Source organism: Arachis stenosperma, chromosome 3 (genome assembly GCF_014773155.1).
Source record: "Arachis stenosperma cultivar V10309 chromosome 3, arast.V10309.gnm1.PFL2, whole genome shotgun sequence".
NCBI classification, from domain to species: domain Eukaryota; kingdom Viridiplantae; phylum Streptophyta; class Magnoliopsida; order Fabales; family Fabaceae; genus Arachis; species Arachis stenosperma.
This window is the reverse complement of record NC_080379.1, coordinates 93,144,875-93,153,658: the sequence shown is the minus strand read 5'-3', so window position 1 is coordinate 93,153,658 and position 8,784 is coordinate 93,144,875. Positions and strand designations below refer to the sequence as shown.

General features: G+C 41.5%; 1 non-coding gene across 1 annotated transcript; it reads left to right on the top strand.

Moving 5' to 3' along the window:
- Positions 1-8,330: 8,330 nt before the first annotated feature.
- On the top strand, positions 8,331-8,438 carry LOC130972256 (small nucleolar RNA R71). Its single transcript, XR_009083447.1, has one exon. It is a non-coding gene; the product is annotated as a small nucleolar RNA R71 (small nucleolar RNA).
- The last annotated feature ends 346 nt before the right edge of the window (positions 8,439-8,784 follow it).

The following is an 8,784-nucleotide window of genomic DNA, read 5'->3' as shown; positions in this document are numbered from 1 at the left end:
GATTGTCACGGGTCACACCTTCATTCTGACTTAACTGAATTAAGTACAAGAGTATATCTTGGAGGAGAAGTAGGCATGAATTGAATGAAAAACAATAATACTTGCATGAATACTCAAGGAACAGCAGAGCTCCTCACCTTAATCTATGAGGTGTAGAAACTGTATCGTTGGAAAATACATAAGAACAAGGTCTAGGTATGGCCGAATGGCCAGCCTTCCAAATGGCATAATACAATTGAAATAGGGTCCAAAGACCTGATGTGAGGATCGAAGAATGGTCCAAAGATATGAATACAATAGTAAAAAATGCTATTTATACTAAACTAGTAAACTAGGTTTACAGAAAATGAGCAGATAGTGCAAAAATCCACTTTCGGGGCCTACTTGGTGGGTGTTTGGGCTGAGCAATGAAGCTTTCACGTGCATAGGCTCTTCTTGGAGTTCAAACGCCAGTATTGGTGTCAGTTTGGGCGTTTAACTCCAGCTTTGGTGCCAGTTCTGGCGTTTTACGCAAGAAAAGGGTTTCTAGTGGGCATTTGGATGCCAATTTGGGACATCAAATCTCAGGCAAAGTATGGACGATTTTAAATTGTAGGAAAGCCCAAGGTGTCTACTTTCCAACGCAATTGAGTGCGCTCCAATTTGGTCTCTTTAGCTCTAGAAAATCCACTTCGAGTGTAGAGAGGTCAGAATCCAACAGCATCTGCAGTCCTTTCTCAGCCTCTGAATCAGATTTTTGCTCAGGTCCCTCAATTTTAGCCAAAAAATACCTGGAATCACAGAAAAACACACAAACTCATAGTAAATTCCAGAAATTTGAATTTTGCATAAAAACTAATAAAAATATACTAAAAATAACTAAAACATGCTAGAAACTACCTAAAAATAATGCCAAAAAGCATATGAATTATCCGCTCATCAATGATGCTAAATCGGTTGTGCAACCACAAAGGAGACTCAATCCAACTATGAAAGAGGTGGTCCAAAAAGAGGTAATGAAAGTATGGGAAGCCGGCATTATATACCCTATTTCTGACAGTCCTTGGGTGAGTCCTGTGTAGGTAGCTCCCAAGAAAGGAGGGATGATAGTGATCAAAAATGAAAAGAATGAGCTAATTCCTATAAGGACCGTCACATGATGGAGAATGTTTATAGAATACAAGAGGCTCAACACTGCTACAAGGAAGGATCACTTCCCCTTGCCTTTCATTGATCAGATGCTTGAAAGGTTAGCTGCTCATGCTTTTTATTGTTTTCTAGATAGATATTCTGGATATAACCAAATTGCAGTGGACCCTCAAGATCAAGAGAAGACGGCGTTCACATGTCCTTTTGGAGTATTTCCTTACAGAAGAATGTCATTTGGACTATGTAATGCCTCAGTAACTTTTCAGAGGTGTATGCTTTCAATTTTTTCTGATATGGTTGAAAAGTTTATTGAGGTATTTATGGATGACTTTTCTGTTTTTGGTAATTCTTTTGAATCCTGCCTTAAGCATTTATCTCTGGTCTTGAAACGGTGTCAAGAATTAAATCTTGTTTTAAATTGGCAGAAATGTCACTTTATGGTCACAGAAGGCATTGTTCTTGGACACTGGGTTTCAAGCAAGGGAATTGAGGTTTATAGAGCCAAGATAGAGGTAATTGAAAAATTACCACCAGCAACTAATGTTAAGGCAGCCAGGAGTTTCTTGGTTCATGCAGGATTTTACTGAAGATTTATAAAGAATTTTTCTAAAATTGCTAAACCATTGAACAACCTACTAGTTGCTGATGTTCCTTTTGTATTTGATACTAAATGTTTGCATGCTTTTGAAACTCTAAAAGCAAACCTTACCTCTGTTCCCATCATAGCTCCCCCTGACTGAGATTTGCCATTTGAATTAATGTGTGATGCTAGTTGTAATTACCCAACTCCTAGTATACCATGGTCATACAAGAAGCTAAGTGTTACTAACATGTCCTTCCTAATTCTTAACTATTATTTATTGTATGAGCCTGTTCCTTGTTGGAGCGATGCCAATTTTACAAGTAACTTTTTTTTAATATTGTTACGGTGATAAGGTAATTGGTGCACGAAATTGTGATCATCAATGGCGCCATCAACATGGTACGCTCATTGCAATCTCAACTCTCTATCACAACTCCGCACAACTAACCAGCAAGTGCACTGGGTCGTCCAAGTAATAAACCTTACGCGAGTAAGGGTCGATCCCACGGAGATTGTTGGTATGAAGCAAGCTATGGTCACCTTGTAAATCTTAGTCAGGCAGACACAAATGGGTATAGATGATGAATAAAACATAAAGATAAAGATAGAGATACTTATGTATTCCATTGGTGAGAATTTCAGATAAGCGTATGAAGATGCTTTGTCCCTTCTGTCTCTCTGCTTTCCTACTGTCTTCATCCAATCCTTCTTACTCATTTCCATGGCAAGCTTATGCAAGGGTTTCACCGTTGTCAGTGGCTACCTCCCATCCTCTCAGTGGAAATGTTCAATGCACCCTGTCACGGCACGGCTATCCATCTGTCGGTTCTCAATCAGGCCGGAATAGAATCCAGTGATTCTTTTGCGTCTGTCACTAACGCCCCGCCCTCAGGAGTTTGAAGCACGTCATAGTCATTCAATCATTGAATCCTACTCAGAATACCACAGACAAGGTTAGACCTTCCGGATTCTCTTGAATGCCACCATCAGTTCTAGCCTATACCACGAAGACTCTGATCTCACGGAATGGCTGGCTCGGTTGTCAGGCGAGCGCTCGGTTGTCAGGCGATCAACCATGCATCGTGTATCAGGAATCCAAGAGATATTCACCCAATCTAAGGTAGAACGGAGGTGGTTGTCAGTCACACGTTCTTAGGTGAGAATGATGATGAGTGTCACGGATCATCACATTCAGCAAGTTGAAAAACTAGTGATATCTTGGAACAAGAACAAGCGGAATTGAATAGAAGAACAATAGTAATTGCAATAATACTCGAGGTACAGCAGAGCTCCACACCTTAATCTATGGTGTGTAGAAACTCCACCGTTGAAAATACATAAGAACAAGGTCTAGGCATAGCCGTGAGGCCAGCCTCCCAAAGAGGGTTCAATCATAAAAACATGATCAAAAGATCCTAAGATTGAAAGATGAAAATACAATAGTAAAAGGTCCTATTTATAGAGAACTAGTAGCTTAAGAATGAGTAAATGACATAAAAATCCACTTCCGGGCCCACTTGGTGTGTGCTTGGGCTGAGCATTGAAGCATTTTCGTGTAGAGACTCTTCTTGGAGTTAAACGCCAGCTTTTGTGCCAGTTTGGGCGTTTAACTCCCATTTTGGTGCCAGTTCCGGCGTTTAACGCCGGGAAATCTGAGGGTGACTTTGAACGCCGGTTTGGGCCATCAAATCTTGGGCAAAGTATGGACTATCATATATTTCTGGAAAGCCCAGGATGTCTACTTTCCAACGCCATTGAGAGCGCGCCAATTGGGCTTCTGTAGCTCGAGAAAATCCACTTCGAGTGCAGGGAGGTCAAAATCCAACAGCATCTGCAGTCCTTTTCAGTCTCTGAATCAGATTTTTGCTCAGGTCCCTCAATTTCAGCCAGAAAATACCTGAAATCACAGAAAAACACACAAACTCATAGTAAAGTCCAGAAAAGTGAATTTTAACTAAAAACTAATAAAAATATACTAAAAACTAACTAGATCATACTAAAAACATACTAAAAACAATGCCAAAAAGCGTATAAATTATCCGCTCATCACAACACCAAACTTAAATTGTTGCTTGTCCTCAAGCAACTGAAAATCAAATAAGATAAAAAGAAGAGAATATGTAATGAATTCCAAAAACATCTATGAAGATCAGTATTAATTAGATGAGCGGGGCTTTTAACTTTTTGCCTCTGAATAGTTTTGGCATCTCACTCTATCCTTTGAAATTCAGAATGATTGGCTTCTTTAGGAACTCAGAATCCAGATAGTGTTATTGATTCTCCTAGTTAAGTATGATGATTCTTGAACACAGCTACTTTATGAGTCTTGGCCGTGGCCCAAAGCACTCTGTCTTCCAGTATTACCACCGGATACATACATGCCACAGACACATAATTGGGTGAACCTTTTCAGATTGTGACTCAGCTTTGCTAGAGTCCCCAATTAGAGGTGTCCAGGGTTCTTAAGCACACTCTTTTTGCCTTGGATCACAACTTTATTTCTTTCTTTCTTTTTCTCTTTCTTTTTTTTTGTATTCACTGCTTTTTCTTGCTTCAAGAATCATTTTAATGATTTTTCAGATCCTCAGTAACATGTCTCCTTTTTCATCATTCTTTCAAGAGCCAACATTCATGAACCACAAATTCAAAAGACATATGCACTGTTTAAGCATACATTCAGAAAACAAAAGTGTTGCCACCACATCAAAATAATTAATCTGTTATAAAATTCAAAATTCATGCAATTCTTCTCTTTTTCAATTAAGAACATTGTTTATTTAAGAGAGGTGATGGATTCATAGGACATTCATAACTTTAAGGCATAGACACTAAGACACTAATGATCACAAGACACAAACATAGATAAACATAAGCACTAAAATTCGAAAAACAAGAAAATAAAGAACAAGGAGATTAAAGAACGGGTCCACCTCAGTGATGGCGGCTTGTTCTTCCTCTTGAAGATCTTATGGAGTGTTTGAGCTCCTCAATATCTCTTCCTTGTCTTTGTTGCTCCTCTCTCATGATTCTTTGATCTTCTCTAATTTCATGGAGGAGGATGGAATGTTCTTGGTGCTCCACCCTTAGTTGTCCCATGTTGGAACTCAATTCTCCTAGGGAGGTGTTGATTTGCTCCCAATAGTCTTGTGGAGGAAAGTGCATCCCTTGAGGCATCTCAGGGATCTCATGATGAGAGGGGTCTCTTGTTTGCTCCATCCTTTTCTTAGTGATGGGCTTGTCCTCATCAATGAGGATGTCTCCCTCTATGTCAACTCCAACTGAATAACAGAGGTGACAAATGAGATGAGGAAAGGCTAACCTTGCCAAGGTAGAGGACTTGTCCGCCACCTTATAGAGTTCTTGGGCTATAACCTCATGAACTTCTACTTCTTCTCCAATCATGATGCTATAAATCATGATGGCCCGGTCTAGAGTAACTTCAGATCGGTTGCTAGTGGAAATGATTGAGCGTTGGATAAACTCCAACCATCCTCTAGCCACGGGCTTGAGGTCATGCCTTCTTAATTGAACCGGCTTCCCTCTTGAATCTCTCTTCCATTGGGCGCCCTCTTCACAAATGTCTATGAGGACTTGGTCCAACCTTTGATCAAAGTTGACCCTTCTAGTGTAAGGATGTTCATCTCCTTGCATCATGGGCAAGTTGAATGCCAACCATACATTTTCCGGACTAAAATCTAAGTATTTCCCCCGAACCATTGTAAGCCAATTCCTTGGGTTCGGGTTCACACTTTGATCATGGCTCTTGGTGATCCATGCATTGGCATAGAACTCTTGAACCATTAAGATTCCAACTTGTTGAATGGGGTTGGTAAGAACTTCCCAACCTCTCCTTCGGATCTCATGTCGGATCTCCGGATATTCACTCTTTTTGAGTTTGAAAGGGACCTCAGGGATCACCTTCTTCAAGGCCACAACTTCATAGAAGTAGTCTTGATGCACCCTTGAGATGAATCTCTCCATCTCCCATGACTCGGAGGTGGAAGCTTTTGCCTTCCCTTTCCTCTTTCTAGAGGTTTCTCCGGCCTTGGATGCCATAAATGGTTATGGAAAAACGAAAAGCAACGCTTTTACCACACCAAACTTAAAAGGTTTGCTCGTCCTCGAGCAAAAGAAGAAAGAATAGAGGAGAAGAAGAAGAAAATGGAGGAGATGGAGGAGGTTGTGGTTCGGCCAAAAGGGGAAGAAGTAGTGTTTAGTGTGTGTGAAAATGAAGGAGTGAAGATGGGTTTATATAGGGGTGAAGAGAGGGGTAGGGTTCGGCCATTATGGGTAGGTTTGGGAGGGAAAGTGGTTTGAATTTGAATGGTGAGGTAGGTGGGGTTTTATGAAGGATGGATGTGAGTGGTGAAGAGAATGATGGGATTTGATAGGTGAAGGGTTTTTGGGGAAGAGGTATTGAGGTGATTGGTGAATGGGTGAAGAAGAAAAGAGGGTGGTGGGGATGGGGGGGATCCTGTGGGGTCCACAGATCCTGAGGTGTCATGGAAAAGTCATCCCTGCACCAAATGGCATGCAAAAATGCGTTTTGAGCCAATTCTGGCGTTAAACGCCGGGCTGGTGCCCATTTCTGGCGTTTAACGCCAAGTGCTTGCCCTTTCCTAGCGTTTAACGCCAGTCTGGTGCCCCTTTCTGGCGTTAAACGCCCAGAATGGTGCCAGACTGGGCGTTAAACGCCCAACTGCTACTTTTACTGGCGTTTAAGCGCCAGCAAGGCCTTCCTCCAAGGTGTGCTATTTTTCTTCCTGTTTTTCATTCTGTTTTTGCTTTTTCAATTGATTTTGTGACTTCTCATGATCATCAACCTACAGAAAACATAAAATAACAAAGGAAAATAGATAAATATAACATTGGGTTGCCTCCCAACAAGCACTTTTTTAATGTCAGTAGCTTGACAGAGGGCTCTGATGGAGCCTCATAAATGCTCAGAGCAATGTTGGAACCTCCCAACACCAAACTTAGAGTTTGAATGTGGGGGTTCAACACCAAACTTAGAGTTTGGTTGTGGCCTCCCAACACCAAACTTAGAGTTTGACTGTGGGGGCTCTGTTTGACTCTGTTTTGAGAGAAGCTCTTCATGCTTCCTCTCCATGGTGACAGAGGGATATCCTTGAGCCTTAAACACAAAGGATTCCCCATTCACTTGAATGATCAATTCACCTCTATCAACATCAATCACAGCCTTTGCTGTGGCTAGGAAAGGTCTGCCAAGGATGATGGATTCATCCATGCATTTCCCAGTCTCTAGGACCATGAAATCAGTAGGGATGTAATGGTCTTCAATTTTTACCAGAACATTCTCTACAAGTCCATAGGCTTGTTTCTTTGAATTGTCTGCCATCTCTAGTGAGATTCTTGCAGCTTGCACCTCAAAGATTCCTAGCTTCTCCATTACAGAGAGAGGCATGAGGTTTACACTTGACCCTAAGTCACACAGAGCCTTCTTGAAGGTCATGGTGCCTATGGTAAAAGGTATGGAGAACTTCCCAGGGTCCTGCCTCTTTTGAGGTAATTTCTGCCTAGACAAGTCATCCAATTCTTTGGTGAGCAAAGGGGGTTCATCCTCCCAAGTCTCATTTCCAAATAACTTGTCATTTAGCTTCATGATTGCTCCAAGGTATTTAGCAACTTGCTCTTCAGTGACATACTCATCCTATTCAGAGGAGGAATACTCATCAGAGCTCATGAAAGGCAGAAGTAAGTCCAATGGAATCTCTATGGTCTCATTTTGAGCCTCAGATTCCCATGGTTCCTCATTGGGGAACTCAGTGGAGGCCAGTGGACGTCCATTGAGGTCTTCCTCAGTGGCGTTCACTGCCTCTCCTTCCTCTCCAAATTCGGCCATGTTGATAGCCTTGCACTCTCCTTTTGGATTTTCTTCTGTATTGCTTGGAAGAGTACTAGGAGGGAGTTCAGAAATTTTCTTGCTCAGCTTTCCCACTTGTGCCTCCAAGTTCCTAATGGAGGACCTTGTTTCAGTCATGAAACTTTGAGTGGTTTTGATTAGATCAGAGACCATGGTTGCTAAGTCAGAGTGGTTCTGCTCAGAATTCTCTGTCTGTTGCTGAGAAGATGATGGAAAAGGCTTGCTATTGCTAAACCTGTTTCTTCCACCATTGTTGTTGAAGCCTTGTTGAGGTCTCTGTTGATCCTTCCATGAGAGATTTGGATAATTTCTCCATGAAGAATTATAGGTGTTTCCATAGGGTTCTCCCATGTAATTCACCTCTTCCATTGAAGGGTTCTCAGGATCATAAGCTTCTTCTTCAGATGAAGCATCCTTAGTACTGCCAGGTGCATTTTGTATTCCAGACAGACTTTGAGAAATCAAATTGACTTGCTGAGTCAATATCTTATTCTGAGCTAATATGGCATTCAGAGTATCAATCTCAAGAACTCCTTTCTTCTGATTTGTCCCATTGTTCACAGGATTCCTTTCAGAAGTGTACATGAATTGGTTATTTGCAACCATTTCAATTAGCTCTTGAGCTTCTGCAGGCGTCTTCTTCAAATGAAGAGATCCTCCAGCAGAGCTATCCAAAGACATCTTGGATAGTTCAGAGAGACCATCATAGAAAATACCTATGATGCTCCATTCAGAAAGCATATCAGAGGGACACTTTCTGATCAATTGTTTGTATCTTTCCCAAGCTTCATAGAGGGATTCTCCTTCCTTCTGTCCGAAGGTTTGGACTTCCACTCTAAGCTTACTCAATTTTTGAGGTGGAAAAAACTTTGCCAAGAAGGCATTGACTAGCTTTTCCAAAGAGTTCAGGCTGTCTTTAGGTTGTAAGTCCAACCATATTCTAGCTCTGTCTCTTACAGCAAAAGGGAATAGCATAAGTCTGTAGACCTCAGGGTCAACCCCATTAGTCTTGACAGTGTCACAGATTTGCAAGAATTCGGCTAAGAACTGATGAGGGTCTTCCAATGGAAGTCCATGGAACTTGCAATTCTGTTGCATTAGAGAAACTAATTGAGGCTTAAGCTCAAAGTTGTTTGCTCCAATGGCAGGGATAGAGATGCTTCTCCCATAGAAGTCGGGAGTAGGTGCA